The sequence below is a fragment of the Dromiciops gliroides genome, chromosome 2, assembly GCF_019393635.1.
Source record: "Dromiciops gliroides isolate mDroGli1 chromosome 2, mDroGli1.pri, whole genome shotgun sequence".
In the NCBI taxonomy this organism is placed as follows: domain Eukaryota; kingdom Metazoa; phylum Chordata; class Mammalia; order Microbiotheria; family Microbiotheriidae; genus Dromiciops; species Dromiciops gliroides.
The window spans coordinates 611,060,978-611,083,479 of record NC_057862.1 but is presented as its reverse complement, the minus strand read 5'-3'; positions in this window follow the sequence as shown (position 1 = coordinate 611,083,479).

Below are 22,502 nucleotides of genomic sequence, written 5' to 3'. Positions count from 1 at the left end.
ACTAGTCCAATAGGATCCCCTGTAACAACATCCCTGACCGATGGTCATCTAGCCTATGTTTGATGATCACCAGGAATGGAAAGTGCCAGCCTATTCTACTTCCTCTCTGACCACTCTTCATTATTCCTTGGCGAATCATCTAACCACGAGTGTCTCACAAGGCTCTATCTCTGGCTCCCTTCTCATTATTCTATGCATTCTCCCACTAGGTGACCTCATCAGCTCCCATGGGTTCAATTGTCAGCTCTATGCAAATGACCCCTGAATTTTATATCCAGTTCTACTCTATTTCCTGAGCTCCAATCCTTCATTACGACCTGCCTATTGGACATTTCAAACAAGACATTCTGTAGGCATCTCAAAAGAAAGGCAACAACTTTGGTATCATCCTCAACTCCTCATATATTTACCCCTAGTTGTCAAATCTTGTCTTTTATAGCTCCACGACATTTCTCACATATAACCTTTCCTCTCCAATCACCACCTTGGATCAGGTCTTCATCACCTTTCATGTGAACTATGACAATAGTTTTCTATTTGATCTCCCTACCTTAAGCCTCTTCCCACTCTAATGCATCCTCCCTATAGGCATCAAAGTAATTTTCCCTAAAGCACAGGTCTGATCACATCCACTCCCACTACTCAATAAATTCCAGCAGCCCCTATTGTCTCTAGGATCAAAGACATAACCTCTACTTGACATTTGAATCGCTTCACAACCTAATCCCTTCCTACCTTTCTGGTCTTCTTAAATATTACCCTCCTCCACACACTCTACAATATAGCTATATTGACCTCTTACTCACTGTTCCATATTCAAGATGCTTTAACTCCTTTCTCTCTGCCTTTACACTGACTGTTGCCCATGCCAAGGAATTCTTCCCTCCTCACCTCAGTCTTTGTGTCCTTCAGGACTCAGCTCAGGTATCAATTTCTAAATGAAGTGTTTCCTTATTCTCCCAGATGCTAGTGCACTACCTCCCAAAAACTACCTTGTATTCATTTTGTCCAAATTATATACTTATGTAACTCTGTGACAATAATTAGCTTGTTTGAAGCCTAAAGGCAATATGATGACCTCTGTTTTCCCTGTAGATCCTTCCCCTACACTTTTAGAGGGGTTAAGATGAAAAATTATGAGCACATTCATAATTGTTCTGAGCCTCCAGTTAGGAAAACTCCTAACACTTGGGCAGAGTTTTGGCTATTTGCCTGATTTTACATTATATGCATGGGTTTATGTATCTATTTGTAATATATACATATTCATACATATGTATACATATACACATATGTGTATTATGTGTTTGTGTGTGTGTGGTTAACCCCTGGCCTCTTTGTGATTGAAGCAAGATTCAGGTTGCTGGAAACATCTGGAAAATGAAACAGCAGACTGCAGTACAGTGTCTGTGGATAGACACGCACCAGGATAGGAAGTTGGGGAAAGACTTATTCAGGTTTGGAGTTTTATTAGGGGGAATGGGGAGGGTTGGAACCTCTCTCGGTCCTTCAGTTAGGTGGATATGACTGGTGACATTAATCTGAGTCTCTACTCCAAGATGCCTATAGGGTTAATGGCCTTCCTACATATCTCCCTTCTCTGTCATAACTCAGCTCTATCTTCTCTTTCTCTTTTACTGGTTGACTCTAGAGCTGATGGTTCTTTTTGTTTCATCTCTGTATGATCCTAATCCTTCCATTCTGCATCTCAGTCTGGTTCTGAGATAGTTCCTCCTATTTATTCCAATGCCTCAGGACATGACCCAGTATCTCACATAATGGATTTGATTGATTCAAGGAATTGTACAAGCCCAGTTCATATTCTGTTCTATTTGATGGACTCAATCAAAAAGTGTTCTGATTTAACAAAGGTCATAACTTTTAAGTGCAGTGAGAGAATCAAGTATCCCTGCCCACCAGTAGACAAGTCTTCTTTTCTATTAGAAAGTAAGCTCCTTGAGGATAGCAAATATTTCACTTTTGTCACTGAACACAGCATAATGCCTAGCACATATAAATTATTTAATAGATACTTGTTGATTAATTGATTGGTTGATTAGGCAGCTCTAATTGTTAAGGAGTTTTATATCATGTAACCTATACCAAGTGGGCCACAGCCCCATGATGGATTCACGTATATCTTTAGGAAGTGGGAGAAGACCACTGGGTCAAAGATGAAAAAGTAGTCTGGAGAGTTAGGAGCTGAGATGGGTGAGAAGTGATCATGATGACTAATTCTTTAATTGGAGGTGCCAAGGAGATAGTTACCAGTCAGAGAGGGGGGCTGAAAGAGTGAAAGCATCTCTTGTATGAGAAGATCCTTTGGGTAGAGGTGGGAAAGTAGCCTGAGAAGTCAGGAACTAAGCCAAGTTAGAAGTATACATATTTGATATATACTTATATTTATACACATTGTCTCCAACAACGAAATGTAATGATGATGATGACAATGGCAATAATAATAATAACAACTAGCTATTTACTGGAGTGGGTGTTGGAGGATACATATTATACATTTTTAAGCTGAATATTCGTTATTAACATTTTCTCCATTACCTTAAGTGTAGATAATCAATAGAACAATGATTTAAGTCCTGATTTGTATTTGTTGACTTCTGTGGTATAAATGCTCACACTGAAAATGTAACAATAAGTTCTCACAGACCTGTTCAAACTGGTTCCAGCATATCCCTAGGCATAAGGTTTGTATGACACTTTACAAATATTATCCTATACAAATATTTTATCCTCACAACAATCTTGAGAGGTAGGTGCTATTATTACCCCCACTGTACAGTTAAGAAAACTGAGGCAGAGATAAGTGATTTGCCTAGGGTCATACCACTAGTAAGCATTGGAGGCTGGAATTGAACTCAGCTCTTCCTGACCCCACCTCAATTTCTCTGTTAACTTTGTAGTCTTATATATTTTCTTTGAGGAAAGAGATTGTTTTGTCTTTGTATTTCCAATGCTTGGTGAATAGCAGGTATTCAATAAATTCTTTAGTGATTGATTGATTGATTGAAAAAAAAATCACTAGTTCATCCCTCTACCCAGTGAAATAATAACATCAATTGGCTCATTTTGCTTCCCTAATAAAGGGCCCTTAGCATCCCTTCAAGCCATCAGATGTATGAGATTGACCAAAAGACAGGTTTTATTTAACCCCCCTCACACACACTCACACCAAAAAAATTACTAAATAAACTTGAACCCCAGCCCTTCAACAATCCAGAAAACTCCCTTCCCTTTCCACAAGAACTAAAATAGTCTTTCTGACCTAGGGCACTGAGTGGCCCAAAATCAATGGAGATGACCTTTCTCCAGAGACTTATCTAGTTGACATGACTCAAAGTAACCAAGGAGGAACAGTTCCTCATTACATGTGTTTCCCTGCTGAACCAAAGTTTCTGGTCTTCACAAGGGCCAGGTCCACAGGTCTATTCCTCCCCATTGTGACTCTGTTACCATTTCAGCAACTCTATCTGTCCCAGGCTCCTTGGGGCTCATGGTTCCCTCTAGGGGTTGCATGAATGTTCAGTTCTTTCTCCCATGCAGCCCAACACCCATGTCTCCTCTTTTCACAGATCTTATTTTCACTTATATCTACAAGCAGATGCCACCTGGGGCACTTGCTCTATAAGTGACCCAATAAATAAGGAGGGAGTGGACTTATTGCATTCCTGCCACATCAAGCAGAAACTTCCAATCATTGATTGATCCTAATTCTTCCATGCCCAGGTAAACAAAACAGGTCTAATCTCTCTTCCACAAGGCAGTCCATTGGTATTTGAGAATATCACAAAGTATGGGTAATAAGGAAGGTAAACTAAAGATCCTAAAAGGAAGGGAAATTTGAGTTCATAGATGTCAACAAGACTATAATATAGACCCCTAAAGTATTTCAAAAAATATGTCTTTAATTTCAATATCACCTAAATGAAATTTTGGCATTTCCTTCCATTTATTTTATGCATTTAAAACACTGTTCTGAGAAGGGGTCCATAGGCTTTACCAGAATGCCAGAGAGGTTCATGATACACAGAAGGGTAAGAACTCCTAATCTAGAAGGATATGTTGTTGCTGTTGAATAATTTTCCAGTCGATTCTGACTCTTCATGACCCCATTTGGACTTTTCTTGGCAAAGATACTGGAATGGTTTACTACTTCCTTCTCCAGTTCATGTGACAGATGAGGAAACTGAGGCAATTAAGTGACTTACCCAGTGTCACACAGCTAGTGAGTGTCTGAGGTTGGATTTGAACTCAGGTCTTCCTGATTACAGGCTCAGCACTCTATCCACTGCATTACCCACCTAGCTGCCTCCTAGAAGATTATACTTTATTCAAAAGAAACAGGATGGGGATGGAGGAAGGGACATAGCAGCATTGCATATCAAGAAGATAATTAAATGAGAAAATAAAGGAATTAGAAAAGGAAGGGAGAGAGCAGATAGGTGAAAATCAATGGATGCAAAAATAGAAATAATATTATCATTACAAGCCATCTGGACCAAAGAAAGAGATATGGAATATAAAAAACTTATCACAGTCCTAACATAGAAAGGCATTTCATAGTAGTGATTGGAGGTGTAAATTATCCAGAAATCTACTAAAGACAACATGCTCTCAGCCAAAAGCAGAAAAGCAAAATATTTATTGATTCACTTTAATAATTTAATCCTTCATAGGGTAAAGGAACCAAGAAGAAGAAATGCTGATTCTTATGAACAAGGAAGACCTAATTTCTGGAGTGAAAATTTCAAAAACTTTAGGTAGGAGTAATATCTGTATCTTAAAATGTATGATATAGGAAAAGAAAACTGGGGATCATCTGACATGTGTCCTATCTGGGATCTGGGAAGAACAAATTTCAAAACATTCAGAAAAAGGATAAGAAGTATCCCCTGGACTAGAATTCTATGGAGGAAAGAAAGCCTGTCAAGAGAAGTGGAAAACAGGCAGAAATAAAATATGTACTCAAACAAAATGACACAATAAGAAATCATTTTGATGCAAAAAAGAGAAAAATCGCTTTTATACATCACTTAATTCATGCTAGACACTGTGTTAAGAGCTTTATAAATATTATCTCATTTGATCTAATGAGACCAATGTGGATGCATAGAGGACTCAACAGCCAATTTAGGTTATAAAACAATATATACCTGAGATGGAAGCAATGGCAGGGAACAAAAGATAGCTACAAAATCACAGCTGCTGCTGTAAGAATCGTGTTTACAATGCAAAAACCTGGAATGAACTGAGGCTGGCAAGGAAAGTGTGGATAACAAGTGGGAAGAGGTGGTTAAGCTGTATTGGGGGGGAAAGAGGAGGATAAAAGAAGAGATGGGATCTTTGCTCAGGATGGACTGAATAAAGGAAAGAAGAAAGAAGGCAGGGCTGCTTACTGTCATTTTCATTCTCATTGGTTTATTCGTTAGTTTGTTTTCTGCCTAGAATAATATTCTTTAGATTGGAAAGGACATCTCAAAAAGGGCTCATAAAGATTTGATAACCAGAATAAGGGAGAGAGCCAGAGAACACACCTAGCTGCCTTCAATGAATTCAGATCACGTAGCAAAAAGTGGGTACTGAAAGAAGTTGCATGATTTTAGAAAATATTATTGAAGGAATGGACAGTGGACATTTAGAAACGGAAGTTATGAACACTGAGAGGCAGCACAACTTCATCCTAAATAGGTTCTGCCAGGTGGGCTTCCAGTCTTTTTTTGACAGAATTAATGACTAGACTGGTAGATCCGTGTAACGTTATAGATACAATTACTTAGAGTTTAGTGAAGTATTTGACAAAACCTAGACTCTTCTTCTTGCAGAAAAATGAAAACAGGGTGATGGTACAATTGGATGATTTGGATTGGGGAAATGGCCAGGCCCAAAGAGTGCTCACGCATGTCAGTTCAAAAGGAGGTCTCTAGTGAAGGAAGTATTCTTAGGCCAACATTGCTAAGCATCTTCCTCCTTAACTTGGATTAAGTTATTGATGGAAAGCTTATCACATTTATAGATGACACAAGTCTGGGATAGCCAACATGATGGAGGATAGAATGAAGATTCCAAAAGCTCTTGGGCTAGAATGTTGGGTAAAATTGAATCAATCAATCAGTAAGGTGCAGTGGATAGAGCACTGGGCCTGAAGTCAGAAAGACCTGAATCGAAATCCAGCCTCAGATATGCGATAGCTGTGTGACCCTGGGCAAGTCACTTAACCCTATTTGTCTCCGTTTCCTCATGTGTAAAAGGAGCTAAAGAAGGAAATGGCAAATTACTGCAGTGCCTTTGCCAAGAAAACCCCAAATGGGGTCACAAATTATCAAACTCAACTGAAAAAATGACTCAACAACAAATATTCCAAGTAGTGTTATGTACTAGGGACACAAATATAAAGAATTTTTTAAATCCCCACTCCCAAAAAGCTTATATCCTAATGAGGGAGACAAATGCACATGTAACTATAAAAAGTATAACCATATAGTGAATAAGTACAAATAAGTACAAAATAATTAAATACAAAGTACTTGGGGAGGAAAGGCAGTAGCAAATGGAAAAATCAAGAAAGGCTTCAAGAAGAAAACAGTGCTTGAACTGTGTCTTAAAGGAATAAACTATGAGATGGAAGTAAGGTGTAAATTTGGGAGGTCATTGCAAAAGCATAGTCATAGGTGATGGAGTGTCACTTGGGAGGAAGAGAGAGGCCAGTTTGACTGGATCACAGAGTTTGGGAAGGAGAATTGTGTCCAATGAGGCTGGAAAGATAACTTCAAGCCATGTGGTATACAGCTTTAAAAATTAAACAGAGGAGTTTATATTATATCCTAGAGGCAATGAGAAACCATTGGAATTTACTGAGTAGAGGAATCACATGGTCAGATCAGCGCTTATAAGGGAAATTACTTTGGCAGCACAGTGTACTGAGACTCGAGGCAAGGAGACCTGTGGGGAGGCTGTTGCAGTAATCTAGGTGAGAGGTGATGAGGGAGGCCCTGAACCAAGGTGGTAGCTGTGTGTGGAGAGAAGTCAAATGAGAAATGTTGTGGCAGAAGAAACAGCAAAATTTGACAACTGATTGGATGTGTAGACGGAGGGAGAGAGAGAAGAGTTTCAGACAATGCCAAGATTGCAAATATGTGAGATTGGAAAGATAGCAGTACCTTTAAGAGAAATCAGGAAATCAGGAAAGGGGGAGTGTTTGGAGAGAAAGCTATTGAATTAAGTTTTAGAAATATTAAGTTGGAGATGTCTTTGGGACATAAAGTATGAAAGATCCAATGGGGAATTGCTAATACCTAGACTGAAATTCAAGAAAGAGACTGAGGTTCTGTGTGTGTGTGTGTGTGTGTGTGTGTGTGTGTGTGTGTGTGTTTAAACCTGCATATAGCCCATTATACATATAGATGGCATCTTCTTAGAGGTGACAAGTAAATCCATAAAGACTGAAGAAGTTACTGAGAGAGTATAGAGGGTGAAGAGAAGGCCTACAAGTAAACTTTGGGGAATACTCATAGTTATGTGAACTCATGTTCATCATTATCATTATGGATAATATCACTGCCAGAAAAGGAGACTAAAAGGGATTAGTCTGACAAGTAGGAGGAGAACCAGCAGAGAATGGTGTCACAAAAGCCCAAAGAGAACAGAGTGTTCAGGAATAAAGGGTGGTCAATAGTGTCAGGTGCAGCAGATTGGTGGGAAAGGATGAAGACTGAGAAAAGACCACGAGATTTGTCGATTAAGAGATCACTGGGGCAGCTAGGTGGTGCAATGGATAAAGCACTGGCCCTAGATTCAGGAGTACCTGAGTTCAAATCCAGCCTCAGACACTTGACACTTACTAGCTGTGTGACCCTGGGCAGGTCACTTAACCCTCATTGCCCTGCAAAAAGAGAGAGAGAGAGAGAGAGAGAGAGAGAGAGAGAGAGAGAGAGAGAGAGAGATCATTGGTGATTTGGGAACTACCAGTTTGGGTTGAATATGTGATTAGGAAACATACTACAAAGGAATGAAGGGTTGGGGAGAGGAATTAGAGGCAATAATAGATGAATTTTTTTCAAGGAGGTTGGCTGAGAAAGGAAGGAGAGATAGAGGATGATAGCTTGAAGGGATTGTGTAACAGAATATAGTGATTTTTAAGGATAAGAGAGAGTTAGGAATGCTTATAGGCAGTGGGGACAGAACCAGGAGATAGGGAGAGGTTGAAAATTTGAGAAAGATGATATGATTTATGATGCAATCTATCTTTCCCCCTAAACCTTTTACCTTTCCTAACTACCCTACTGCTATCAAGATTATCACCATGCTCCCAGTCCCCAAGGTTCACAACCTGGGTGTCATCCTCAGCTCTTCACCCCCCTCCCCATATCCAATCTATTGCCAAAGCCTGTCGATTTCACCTTTGCAATATCTTTCCAATATACCCCCTTTTCCCTCTAATACTGCTACCACCCTGGTGCAGGCCTTTATCACCTCATGAGGGACTACTGCAATCATCATGAGGCAGGTGGGTCTTCTTGACTCAGATCTCACCCCACTCCAATCCATCCTCCATTGAATCACCAAAGTGATTTTCCTAAAGTGTAGGTCCAACCATGTCACACACACACACACACACACACACACACACACACCCTACTAAATAAACACCACTAACTCCCTATTACCTCCAAATACAACATCCTCTGCTTATCATTCAAAGCCCTTCGTAACTTAGTCCCCTCCTATCCTTCCAGTCTTCTTATACCTTACTCCCTGAAATCTATATTCTGAACCAGTAATGGTGGCTTCCTTACTCTTCCAGGAATAAGACATTCTATCTCACACTCCATCTGGGCATTATTTCTGCTCCTCCCCTATGCCTAGAATGATCTCCCTCCTCATTTCTACTGCCCGACTTCCCTGTTTGTTTTTTTCAAGTCCCTTCTCATACAGGAAGCTTTTCCCAATCCCTCTTCATTCTAGTGCCTTCCCTCTTTTAATTCCATCCTATTTATCCTGTATATATTTTGTTTGTACATGGTTTTTACATAGCATCTTCTCCATTAGTTAGGAAGCTCCTTAAGGACAGGGAGTGTCTTTTGCCTCTTTTTGCATCCCCATTTCTTAGCACAATGCTTGGCTCATAAAAGGTATTTAGGGAGCAGCTAGGTGGTGCAGTGGATAAAGCACTGGCCCTAGATTCAGGAGGACCTGAGTTCAAATCCGACCTCAGACACCTGATGCTTACTAGCTGTGTGACCCTGAGCAAGTCACTTAACCCTCATTGCCCCACCCCCCAAAAAAGGTATTTAACAGAAGTTTATTGACTGGGTTGATAAGACTTACTGGGTGAAGAAGAATTAGTAGAAGGCAAGCTCAATATGAGCCAAAAATGTGATATGACTTCATTATATTGTGACATTAGAACACAGCCTGGAGCATTGTGCTCAGTTCTAGGCACCACATTTTTGAAGTCTACAGCTTCCTAAAACTGGTGAATATCCAGAGAAGATAAACCAGAATGGCAATAGGTCTCCAGTTTAGGCCACATGACAGACTGAAGGAACCAAGAGATGTTTATCCAGAAGAAGAAAATATTGGAGAGGAATGTGGGGGAAGGGGAGATATGAGAGCTGCCCTCAAGTGTTTTAAAGGACTATCTATAATGCAGAAGATAGATTAGATATGTGTTCATTGCCCCCAGAGGCCAGAACTAGAAATAACAAGTAGAAGTTGCAAAGAGGTCAATTTAGACTTGATATAAAGAAAAACATGGAATGGACTGTCCTTCCCCTCCCCCCCCCCCCCCCCCCCGTGGAGGTCTTCAAGCAGAGGCTGAGTGACCACTTGTCAGGTATACTGTGAAGGGGATAGTGCATTAGTTAAGTCAGGTAAGATAGCCTCTGAGGCCCCTCCCATCTCTGCCATTCGGTGATTCAGCTACTTGGGATGATTCCAGAGAAGAGAGTGAGGTTGGTGACTTTGCACAGCCCTCCCTCGCTTAAATCCAATTCACTGTAAGTCATGACAACACTTCCCCCATGTCATGGTCCTCTCTGAGAACAAAGACAAACAACAACAGCTACCCCTACCTAATTGATCTTCAGTAGTATTTCATATAACATGATTTTGAGGCCCCTCACTATCCTATGGTCTTCCTCTTCTGGATTTGCAATGATGTCCTCCCTAAAATGTGGTACCTGGGACTAAATACAATATTCCAAGTGTGATCTAACCAGGCCAGAGCGTAACAATAACAACATACTTTAAGTTTTACAAAGTGCTTAACAAAAATGGTTTTATTTTAAGCTCAAAACAACTGTTAGAGGTAGGTGCTAATATTATTCCCATTTTAACAGATGAGAAAACTCAGGCAGACAGAGGATAAGAGACTTGCACAGCATCACACAGTTAAAAAGTTTCTGAAGCTAGAATTGAAGTCAGGTCTTCCTGATTCCAAGTAAAGTGCTTTAGCCGCTGTGCTGCCTAACTGCCTCTATACTTCTATGTCACAGGACTATCACTTCCCTTGTTCTAAACACTAGGTATTAATTTTCCTTCTATGTTCATATTATCGTATTGATACATACTGAGCTTATGGTCCACTAGGATCCCCACATCTTTTACACATGAATTTTCTTTCTTTTTCACTTAATAGTATTTTATTTCTTCCCAATTACATATAAAGATTTTTCAACATTCACTTTTATAAGCAAATGTTTCTTCCTCCCTCTCCCCAACACAACAAGCAATCTGATATAGACTATATGGTACAATTATGTTAAACTTATTTCCACATTAGTCATACACACAAACTTTCTAACCTGTTTCCCCATGCAGTCTTGCAAGTAGAGCTGATGTTTTCAACCCAAGAACAAGATTTTTCTACCCTAGTAGAGAAGCAGTATTACTTGGTACAGAGAGGCTCATCCTCAGTAGACTAGCTACTTATTGATGAATTCTTGAGCGATGGCAACCAATGAAATGAAGAAGACCCTCAGTCCTATGTGATCCTCTTCTGAGTTTACAATGGCAGTGGTATAATCTACACATGCATCAAGGTTGTCCTTGTTGAAAGTTGAAGAAGGAAATAGGCAATCTTTGACAAATGACATCCTAAATCTATTAATCAGCAAGCATTTATTAAATATCTACTGTAGATATGGTATGTATACATATATATATATACATACACATATATACATATATAATCACATACATACAAATATAATGTATGTGGGTATATAAGCAGATATTTAATAATTATAACAATTATATATTACATATGCATGTATATGAAATAGAACAGATAAGAAGAGGACTCTCAGAGGCAGTGCTTGAGCTTAGTTTGAAGAAAACTAGGGCTTCTAGGGGCAGGGGTGTGCTGGAGCCAGGTCCAATAGACTTTGAGAGCTGATTGTTTTGGGTTTTTGGTTTTTGTGAGGCAATGAGGGTTAAGTGACTTGCCCAGGGTCACACAGCTAAGTAAGTGTCAAGTGTCTGTTTCTGAATTTGAACTCAGGTTCTCCTGAATCCAGGGCCATTGCCCAAGAAAGCTGATTGTTAAAATTTCAATGTGAGCATTTATACCTCAGAAATCAGCAAAACCTACAAAACAGGGTTTTATTTACTCTTTTATTGATTGTCTAGATTTCAGAAAGCAATGGAGGAAATGTCAACAGCACAATGTTTGCCAGTCATTCTTTTTCCCCCCAGATAAACAGCACATTTCCCAGCAGACCTCTGGGTAGGGGTGCATTCCTGACATGAGAGAGAGCCTTTGCAAAAGCACAGAGACAGGCTCTAGACTGTCATATGTGAGAAATAGCAAGAAGGTCAGTTTGGCTGGATTCTAGGGCAGTGATGCCAAACTCAAATAGAAACAGCAGCAGCCAACCATAAATGAAGGCCACATTGTGACTTAGAAAACAACACATTAATATTATCTATGTTCTATTGTATTTTTATTTATTTTGTTAAATATTTCTCAATTACATCTTAATCTGGTTGCGGTCCCAACTGGGGAAGTGCTACTGTGATTTGACCCCTCTGCTCTAGAGTGTTTAAAGGTTATTAATGTAAACAAATCTGGAAAAGTAGTTGGGATCTAGGTTATGAAAGGCACTTAATGCCAAAGAGAAGATTTGATATGTGATCTAGGAGGACAAAGGAAGCTTTTTTGAGCAGATGAATGAAATGGCCACTTTTGTGTTTTAAAAATCATTGCTTTTGCAACTATATAGAGGATTGGCATGGAAAGGAGAGAGACTTGAGGCAGGGAGACCAATTAGGAGGGTGTTACAATAGCCCAGGTGAGAAGGCCTGAATCACTCAGGTGGTGGTCATGTGAATAAAGATAAGCGCACATACATGAAAGATGTTATAGAGATAGAATGAACAAGACTTGGCAATTGATTGAATATGAGGACAACTTCAAGGTTGTAAACTTAGGAGACACTGAAAAGATAGTAGTAACCTCTACAGAAACAGGAAAGTCTGAAAGAAGGGTTGATTTAGGGAAAATATAATGAATACTATCTTATAAATGTTGATTTCAAGATACCCATGGGACATTAAGTTCAAAATATCCATTAGCCAGTTCAAGAATCAGGACTGAAACTCAGAAAAGACTAGGACAGGATATTTAGATCTCTGAGATATCTAAATATAGAGAACCCAGGGAAGGTGATGAGATCACCAAAAATATAGAGAAAAGTGTCCAGGGTAGGCCTTGAGTGTACATCTACATTCATGGAGCATAAGATCACAACTTTACTGCCCAAAAATTGACTAAAAGATTTCTAAAATACAAGTTTCAACCACTCAATTCAGTCAAGCAATATGCCATTTTAAAGACTTCTCAGGTAGAATAGTTGTGTGACTCTGGATAAATCACCTAACTGCTCTCTACCTCAGTTTCCTCAACTGTAAAATAGGATAATAACAGCATCTACCTCACAGTTGTTGTGAGAATCAAATGAGATAATATTTGTAAAGCACTTAGCACAGTACCTGGCATAGCAGGCATTTAATTGATGCTTGTCCTCTTCCCTTTCCCCTGATGAGGTGTCTCCCATATGTGAAAAAAGTATACAGTTTATAAAAGTATATGGGATTATATTCCATGAAAGATGTAATAACTGAGATGACTTTGTTAAATGATTTTTTGGTTGTTAATATCAAGTGAAGCACAAAACAGAATACTTTGTTAAAAGTGTTTGCCCCGTCATAGAGGATATCCAACAGACTCCAACCGGAAGAGGGATTCCCTATAGGTAGTAAGGTCCTCCAGAAATTCTTGTTTGTGGATGAAATTTCAGGGATTTCTAAAGGAAATCCAAAACCACTCAAAAGAATTAAACATAACTATACACACAGGAAAAACTAAGTGGATGAAGAATGCCTATTATCAAAAGTATGAGATATGTAGTTGGGTGGATAACTGATGGAGCTATTCATCCAATACTGACAGATAATAAGCATGGACAATGGGTTGGACACAGAATTGAACAGGAATTAGAGAGCAGGCTGGATTGCTTTTGGGAAATTGCAAAGTGCTTTTAATTACTTGAAACAAAGGCCAATCTTTTTAACATCAATATTCTTCCATTAATTCTGTATGGCTGTGAATCAAGGAATAACACAATCTCCAAAGAATAAAAGTTGGTGGTTCCCCCAGAGGAAAATGAAAAGGTGCTTGAAGGGCATGAGTAGACCATGTGCCATCTTACCAAGAAAGAATAAATATGCAGGAGAAGTATCATAGGCAAGATCATCAGAGAGATATGAATAGAAAGTAAGTGTGTAAGTGATACAATAAAAGCAAGGGTTAGCCAGTGGAATACCTACATGCTGGGGTATATAAAATGTTCAGGAAGGACTAGCACCTCGGTTGGGAGGACTGGATGAGCCCTTTTCAGGCTGCTCATCTACAGTTGGCATCTACCTCTCACCCAGCTCTCACCTGTGACTCCAAGAAACTGTAGCATGCTCAATGGCCAGTAAAACCATCTGGGCAAACAAGCCAAACTAGGTTGAGCGTAACTGACAAGCCTCAAGTCTGTTGGTGAGTTAAAGGAGATGTCTACCCCCAAGCATGTGAAGACTTCTCTGGTATAACGGGCAGATGAGAACAATTTATTTCAACAGCCATGAAGGCGGCGGAAGCAGGAGTTATGGAGCACCTAGAGCTTGGTCAGACATTGAAGACACCAAAGTCATTCACTGCATCCTGGGCCATCACCAGTCATCCTGACTTTTATCTTATCACTGAACTTCAAGGACTTTGGAAGACAAAGTGAAGCTGATGACTTTGTGCAACTCTGCCTCACTTAAATCCAGTTCACATGCAAGTCAAGACATTACCCCATGATGTCATTAGTCCTCTTTGAAAGGAAGGACACACAACATCTACATGATCCACTAGTGTCCACTCAGGTCAAAACATCTAGAAGAAACCTGTAGAACATTAAGACCATCTAACCCCTTTGGAGGGCTATGGGATGACATTGTAAAAGAATCATAAAGAATATGGAGGTATGGATGGATTTGTTTCTCTACCATTTCAGGGCAATCACACATTAAAGAGATTACATCACCAATGAAGTTCTAAAGCACAAATATAATCATTTACATTTATTCCTATGAAATCTAATCTTCTTGGATTCAGATAAATTCTAGAATATTGAGATCTTTTTGGATTAAAATTTTGTCATCCAATATTTTAGCTATCCCTCCCAATTTCATGACACCTACAAGTTGTAAGAAAATAATGAGATTTGGCAGATACTCAAAGGCCCCACCTGGAGATGAATCTAAACTGATTGAATTAAGTGAGAGTGATTGACTTTGCTGATTAGCCTACTTAAAGTTAATTAGATTGTAACCACACCTGGCCTGACCTTAAGAAGGTATTGTTTTCAGAAGCTAAGGACTTTGAACTCAACAGGAGACTACCTTCAAGTCCAATGAACCAATGGATTTGGATGATGCTAACCAATCAGCTTGAAGCAGTGTGTAAGGACCACCTCTGCTCCAGTCCTATAAAAAGCTTCCACATGTAGTTTGCTGGGGGAGTTCGTGGTTGAAGCAGGCTGAAGGTGGTGGACTTGAGGAAGAACCAGACCAGGCTGGAACTCTAGGCTAGATAGGCCTTTTCTTAACTTTCTGAACTCTACATGTTCTCTTTTTACTAACACCTAGTATGTTTTAATAAATGTTTAATGCCCAAAGACTGATGCTAAAGCTTCTAATTTAAGGTGACCACACATTTAGATTTTAAACATCACAAAGTTTAATAAGTTATTTATGGCTCCATTCATATCAGTGATAAAAATGTTGATAAGAACAGAGTGAATAGGGGCAGCTAGGTGGTGCAGTGGATAAACCAACGGCTCTGGATTCAGGAGGACCTGAGTTCAAATCTGGCCTCAGACACTTGACACTTACTAGCTGTGTGACCCTGGGCAAGTCACTTAATCCTCACTGCCCCACCAAAAAAAGAAAGAAAAAAAAAGATCACAGTGAATAGAAAAGCTTTGTGGTACTCCACTAGAGACCTTCCCTCAGGTTGATATTTGACCATTAATTGGCATTTTTTAAATCTTATTCAACCAGTTCTGAACCTGCTGTGGCATCTAATAGATCATTTTACATCCTGTCCAATGGTAAAAGTAGAACCTGAGGCTAATTAACCTGGAAATGCTGTGCAACATGATTGGGGAGGGGCAGACAATCTCAGAATGGTGAGGAGGTTATACATTAGAGTGATATGCAGAGGAAGGGCAAATGGAAGAGCTATTTCAGAGGAAGAAATAATAAGACTTAGTGGAGAGCTGGAAAAGCCAAAGAGAAGCCAAGGATTTGGTATTAAGAAAATCAAAGAATAGCAGCATGGTAGGAAAAAGATTGGATTTGGTCTTGGAGTCCATCTGCTTGTGTCTGAATCCCAATTTTTCCTAGCTGTATGACCGGGAACAAGTTACTTAGCCTGAGTTTACTCCATTTTCATATTTCATGGAACTGATAATTTAATAATAAAATAATTTAACCAACTAATATACTACCTGCTTCACAGGGTTTGGTGAGGAAAGTGCTTAGGAGACAATTAAAGGGCCATAAAAATGTGAGCGGCTATAGAAAACAGGCTAATTAGTACAAAGAATCTATTTGTAGAGATGCTGCCATTTTAGACATGTGATCTTTTCGATGTTGATTAAAATCACTTACTCTGACAGAGAAACTCAGAGTTGTGCTGACCCTTTGAATCTCATCACTCCTGAGGGTCAGTGGGGCTTTAAGGGCCTGAGAGGACAGAGGATTGGCTGGATTGTGTGTCCAACCCACAGGGCAAAGGTTGTCTCCCTTTCCACTGAATCTAGATACAAACACAGATGCCCTCTCATCCTCCTTCCCAGAGTCAGGTTTAGGTGACCAGAATTTTGCCCCAGGCACCAAGCAGGCACAAAAACCCAACCTTTGCCTTTCTTCAGCAGAGTAGAAGGGATAGTAAGGTATGAAAGGTCAGATACTTTCCAAGAAGATGTCAAGACAGGGTTCTGGATTGCTGTGGGGAATAAGAGACTTATTTCCTCCTTCCATTCCAATAAAGAAATTGGATTCTATCACTTCAGCAGGTTCTGCTATCTTTTGCCCTCCAGCCCAAAACAGTGAAATTTACTTCCCTCCCTGGTGCTCTGTGGAAAGGTGGAAGCCTCTCTGTTGGATTACCAGAGGTCCCCAAAATGACCTCTGAGATCCTTTAGTCTCTCTAATAATAGATCCCCCCCCCTTTCAACTAAATCTGTCTTAATTACTTCTTTTATTTTGCACATCATAAATTCAAAAGGTGATCTGAAAGCTGCATTTTGAGTCACTAGGTCATCTTCAATAAGGTTATGACAAATCATGGCTCCATTTTCTCCTGGAGAAGAACCCATCTCTATACTTCTTCAAAGGCTCATAGGTTTGAGTTGGTGGGTCACTCCCTTTCTCAGTATGCACTAGTCTCATAGCTGATAAAATGGAAAAGAGCAAAGGGCAGGTCTGTAAGACCTCTGGAGTTGCCCCCCACTCCGCCCCACCACACCTCAGAAAGAAAGTAATCCAAACAGTTTTTCTGAGTCGTGTTTGTTCTGATTTCCTGTTGGAAAAAGAGAAATCGAGGCAATGACCTATCCTGGCTGACACAGTTAAAAAGATCTTTGCTTTTCCATGACTAGGACTTTCTTTTTCTTCCCAAACCAACCTCTTCAATAGTGTGGGGAACCACTCCCTTGCAGTAAACTTGGACAAGCCTGGTCCTCTACCTCTTCTTAATTGCATATAGGCAGAATGGGGGAGGAGACAGCTCTGAGTCCCTGAAGGAAAAAAGAGGATCTGGGTTTGGGATTAGGAGGTGGAAGGGAGGAAGAAGAGAGGAGACAATGGGTTCCTTGGAGTGGGGGAGCTGGAAGCAAGACAGCTTATCCCCACTAGCCCACTCTCTATTACTCCCAGGTAGGAAATAAAGCTGATGTCCCAAATAGAAAAAACAGATGATGAAGGTCGGGTTTCCTAAGCAAGGGCGAGAGCCCCAGAGTCCCCGGGAAATTCTCAGCTGTAGAGAGAGATGAAAACCAAGAAGAAAATGAGAGAGACTCAGGGACACGGGCACAGAGACAGAGTTGGACTCTCATAAACAGCTAGAAGAATAGGGCCCCATACTAACATAAAAGACTAAATCCAACAGACAGGACCAGTTACAGAGACTGAGACATACAGAGACACAGAGACAGGGAGGGAGAAATTCCACCAGTTACTGGAAAAGAGCTTAGTTACTCTCCGTGGGGTCTCAGGTTGGGAACATGAGATATTTCTTTCCCAAATGGGCTATCAGAGGGTGAGGCCTTCCCAGAGCCTAGGAACTTTGGGGATTCACCAAATCTCGGAGCTCATTCTGTTTTTGTCACTTTGTCTCTCACTCTCTGTGCTCTCTCCGTGGCCCCATCTCCACCTTTCACATCACACACACACACACACACACACACACACACACACACACACATACACACACACACACACACGCGCACACACACTCCCCACTCTCCCTCCTCCTTTCATCAATGTTCACATACCAATACAGATACATTCTTTTACATTGTCTCTCTTTCTCAACCCATTCCCGGTTCCCTGAGATGTGTCCCTCTCCCTCTTTCCCTTTCTCCCCCTTAACTGTATCCTTTGACAAAGGAGGATCCTTTGGAACTGGTAAATCTAGGTCTATTGACCCACAAAGGGGGGAAGCATCTGTTTAAGAGAGTTGATGAGAGAATGGACTCAGGTTCCCCAGGAAAGTAGATGGAAGTCTGGGTGGGGGGGAGCCTGCGTATTAGTCTCTTTTCACTGGGGACTGTAGGAGGGGCCTGAGCCCCTAGGCACATAGTTAGGGGAGGAGCCTGCCTAGCTTTAGCTCTGGGGGTTCAAGGAGAGCCCTTCACCCCTACTAAGGTGCAAATTAAGGCCCTAGGGTTTCTGGATTAGTAATTTGACCTCCAACCCACCCCACCCCCAGTCTTCAGTGTTCCAGAGAGATCTATCTCCTGCATACCCCAACACTTGATTTAAAACTCCGAAGGATATCTCCTTCCTGATAAGACTGGGGGCTAGAGATCCCTAGGACTGGACAGAAAGATGGACAGATGGATGGATAGAGTCACTGGGATGGAGCTCAGAGGATTCAGCAGAGCCAATGGGGCTCCTGATATCACAGAGACCTTTGGCCTGGAAAGAAGGGGGTGGGGGGAATGAATATAGATAACACATCAGAACTCATCCAAAGTGGACTGGACAACTTCTCTTCCAGTCAAAGGTCAGGAATGAAGAATTAGCTCTCTGTGAACAGCCTGCAGGCTAAAGTTTCAAAAGTGGAGAAGAAAAGAAAGAAGGAATCAAAGCAAGGAGCTGACTGATAGAGCTTGGTTTGTGCCCCTTGTTGGTGGAGGGGAGGGGGAGTTACCCTTTCTTTCTCCTCTACTAGGTCAAACATTTATTAAGCACCTACTATGCTAAATGCTGGAGATAGAAAGAAATGTAAAAAGTCCCTGCTCTCAAGGAATTCCCCTAATGTCATTCATAGAACTGAACACAGAAGTGGGCATATTGGGGAATTTGAGGTAGACTTTCTGCATTGACTAGCAGTCTGCCACCCAGCCCCCAATTACTTTGCATTTTACTTTGCATAAATTTGCACTATGCATCTCTCCTAATGGAATGTAAACTCTCCGAGGACAGTGACCACTTTAACTTCAGCTTTGTAACCTCAGGATTTAGCCAAGTGCCCAGCACACAGTAAGTGCTTTAATAAAAACTTGTTGATTGGTAAAGCTGAGGATGACACAGGAAAAATGGAAGACTGAGGCTTACAGTCATGCTAGGAAGATTCATGCACAACCAACAGCAATAGGAAAATTGTGTGATGAGTACTTTAGTAGGTAGCTCCATGAAGGGACAGAGAGGGAGGGGAGCGTCTAGTCACAGAAGGCTTCATCAATGGGACTGGTCTTCAATTTAATTCAAAGCAAAGGCTTGTTCATCTGGAATCTCGAAGGTCCCATTGGATCTTTCTGCACTCCCACCCTAGGCATCCCTTTGCTCAGCTCCAAAGCTGAAAGTCACTTCTTGCTGAGATGACATGTTGCAGATGTCCTGTGCTAGCTTATCAACAGCTCTAAATGGCATGACTTCAGCAAGCTCAATAAAATATTAAGTGTCTACTAGTCCGTCAGTATTAATTCAATAAACTTGTACTATTAAGCACCTACTGAATGCCAGGGGAGATAAAGAGAGAAATGACAGCCTGAAAGGGCAGATAGAAAATGGCTATGATACAAATTAGAATAAGATGCAAGGTGGCCTGCCCTAGTGGATAAAATGCTTGGCTTGGAGTTAGAAAAATCCAGGCTCATATTCCACCTCTGGTACTTCTTACCAGTGAGACCCTGGGCAAGTCAATTCACTTCTTCCTTGCAGCAAGTGATTCTCTGGAATTTATGTGTTAAATCACAGATCTCATCAGAGACAGGGATGAGTACAGCATTCTGAAATAATTAGAGTACAGGGTACACACCAACTGGGACATAAAAGTAGGAGAATTAATTTGGAACCAGATGGAATGCCAAAATGTCTTTCTTACTCAAAATAGGAAAACAGTGAAGGCTTTTGATAGTGCAATGACAATCAAAGTGGCTTTTTCATAAGATTAAACTATCTGGACAACAGATTGCATTGAGGCCCAGCAAGCCCAGAGACCAAGGAAACCAGTTAGAAAGCTGTTGTAATCAGTGATTGAGGTCATGGGTTGGTGGGGGGGGGGACCTGAATTAAGACTACAGCAGTTGAATCAGGAGGTAAATGAGAAACTTTTTTTAATCAATCAGTAAACATTTATAAAACACCTACTATGTACTAGGCATCGTGTTAAGCATTAGGGAGACAAAAAGAGGCAAAAGACAGTCTCTCCCCTCAAGGGGCTTATAATTTAATGGTAGAAACAACATACAAGCACATACATACAAAGCAAGCCATATACAAGATAAGAAATAACAGAGAGGTACAGCACTAGAATTACAAAATTGGAGACATTAAGGGAAAAGAAGAAAATGATAGCATACGGCTCTTCTTCTCTCCCTTTCTATGGGGACACTCTCAGCCCTTTCCCATAAGGCTTTCTCAGTAACAGGTCATGGCAAAGCATAGAACTTCACTTTGAGCAAAGTGCAGGATCTCATTAACCCTTTCCTCTCACAGTTTGCAGCTCATGGAACCCCTGACCCAGTCTGCCTTCATATTATTTAAAGATGTTCTGACCTGAGAGCTTCTGGTCTGAGGATTCTAATTCCAATCCATTCCATTCAGTTCAACAAATAGTTATTAAGCGCCTACTATGTGCAGGGTATTATGCTAGCTCTGATAACAAAGTAAGCCATTTCAAAATAACACACTGTACCATCGGAGAAGCAATGTTCTCTTGGAGCTAGATACAGTTATACAGGTAAGTGTTCAACTATTATGGGGGAAAAATAAAAAATCCTGAGGACTTTAGGTTGGAGGGTTTCTGTCTAAAGATTCCCTATTGAAAAGATGTGTGCCTGCAAACTTTCAATTCCCTCAGTTCTTTGAAATGTCTTTCTCCCTGGGTGGCAAGAGCAAGCAAGCTAAATTCAGTTGAGCTCAGTCACCAATTCAGAGCCTCTAAATTGTTCAAATTTGGTTCAACCCTCTGCTTTCTGAGCCCAAAGATCTTTTTGTCATTTCATGTGTGCGTGTGCACACACTTAACATTATCTTCATGCCTAAGTGCTTGTGTGTCTTCGAAGACAAAATCTGAGTGTGGGGAGGAGGTGTATAATGTGTCTGTTGGCCTGTATAGGTATGCATATACATGTGTCTGTGCCTCAGTGTGCACTGAAGTTTCATAACCATAACAGAAACACTGTATCTTGGCAAAGATATCATAGGAATAATTATCTAATTTTGGAACATGTTATTATAATACCTACATGATGTGTAAGGAACATAACAATGTTCAAGTTGTGCTCAGTCTTGGAGCTGGAGACCCACAAAATCAGGAAAGAAAAGTCCCAGTATTTATTTCAAAGGCAACCCCCAAAGCTCTGGGGCTGAGCTGACCCTTGGGACAATTCTTCACTCACACTTGGTACAACTTCTCCCAGGAGTAAGAGTTTTAGGCAGATTTGTGGAAATGGCTGAAGACTGAAAGGTAAGCAGTATACCCTCTTTCTCTCCCCCCACCCCATCCCCAGGTTAGATGGGACAGTGGGAGCTAAAGAGGGGGAAAAAAAAGACCCAGGTTCTAATTCCCCTTCCTCCATCAACTAGCCAACCAACTTTGGCCAAATCACTTTAGGTCTCTGGGTCCTCGTCTATCAAAAGAATGGGAAGGGAGGAGGAGGTGGAGCAGATCTCTAAGAATAATCATACTTCAAATTCTAACATTTTGTGATTCTAATTGATTGCAGAGAAAGGGGGTGTCAGGATTTTGCTGGCCCTGCATAATCCACTGGATATGATCCATAGACTTTGGGAGCTGTGGTGGTACCAAACAGTTTCCCACTCTGCCCCCACCCCCACCCCAGCAAAGCCAATTCACACTGAATTGGACTGAGGCCTGAGTGTGAGGGGTGTATTTGCTGTTTGCTGCTGCTCGGTGTTGACTTTAGCCAGTAGCTCTGTTTACAAACCCAGGTTGGTTTTCCCAGCACAGTTAATTAGACAGACCAAAGACATCTGGTATGAGGGCCAGGGAGGGCATCTGCTCCTTCCCCTCTTTCTCTTCACTACCCACCCCACCCCCATTCCCCTACCCCCACTGCAGCCAAGGGCTCAGACTGGACAGAACAGTCCTAATCAGGACCAGACCCCAACCCCAACCAGACCCTAGGCCTCCACTAGAAGCCTGCTTCTCCAATCCTGTCACTTCCTATCCTCCAAAAATGGGAATCTAAAGGCTA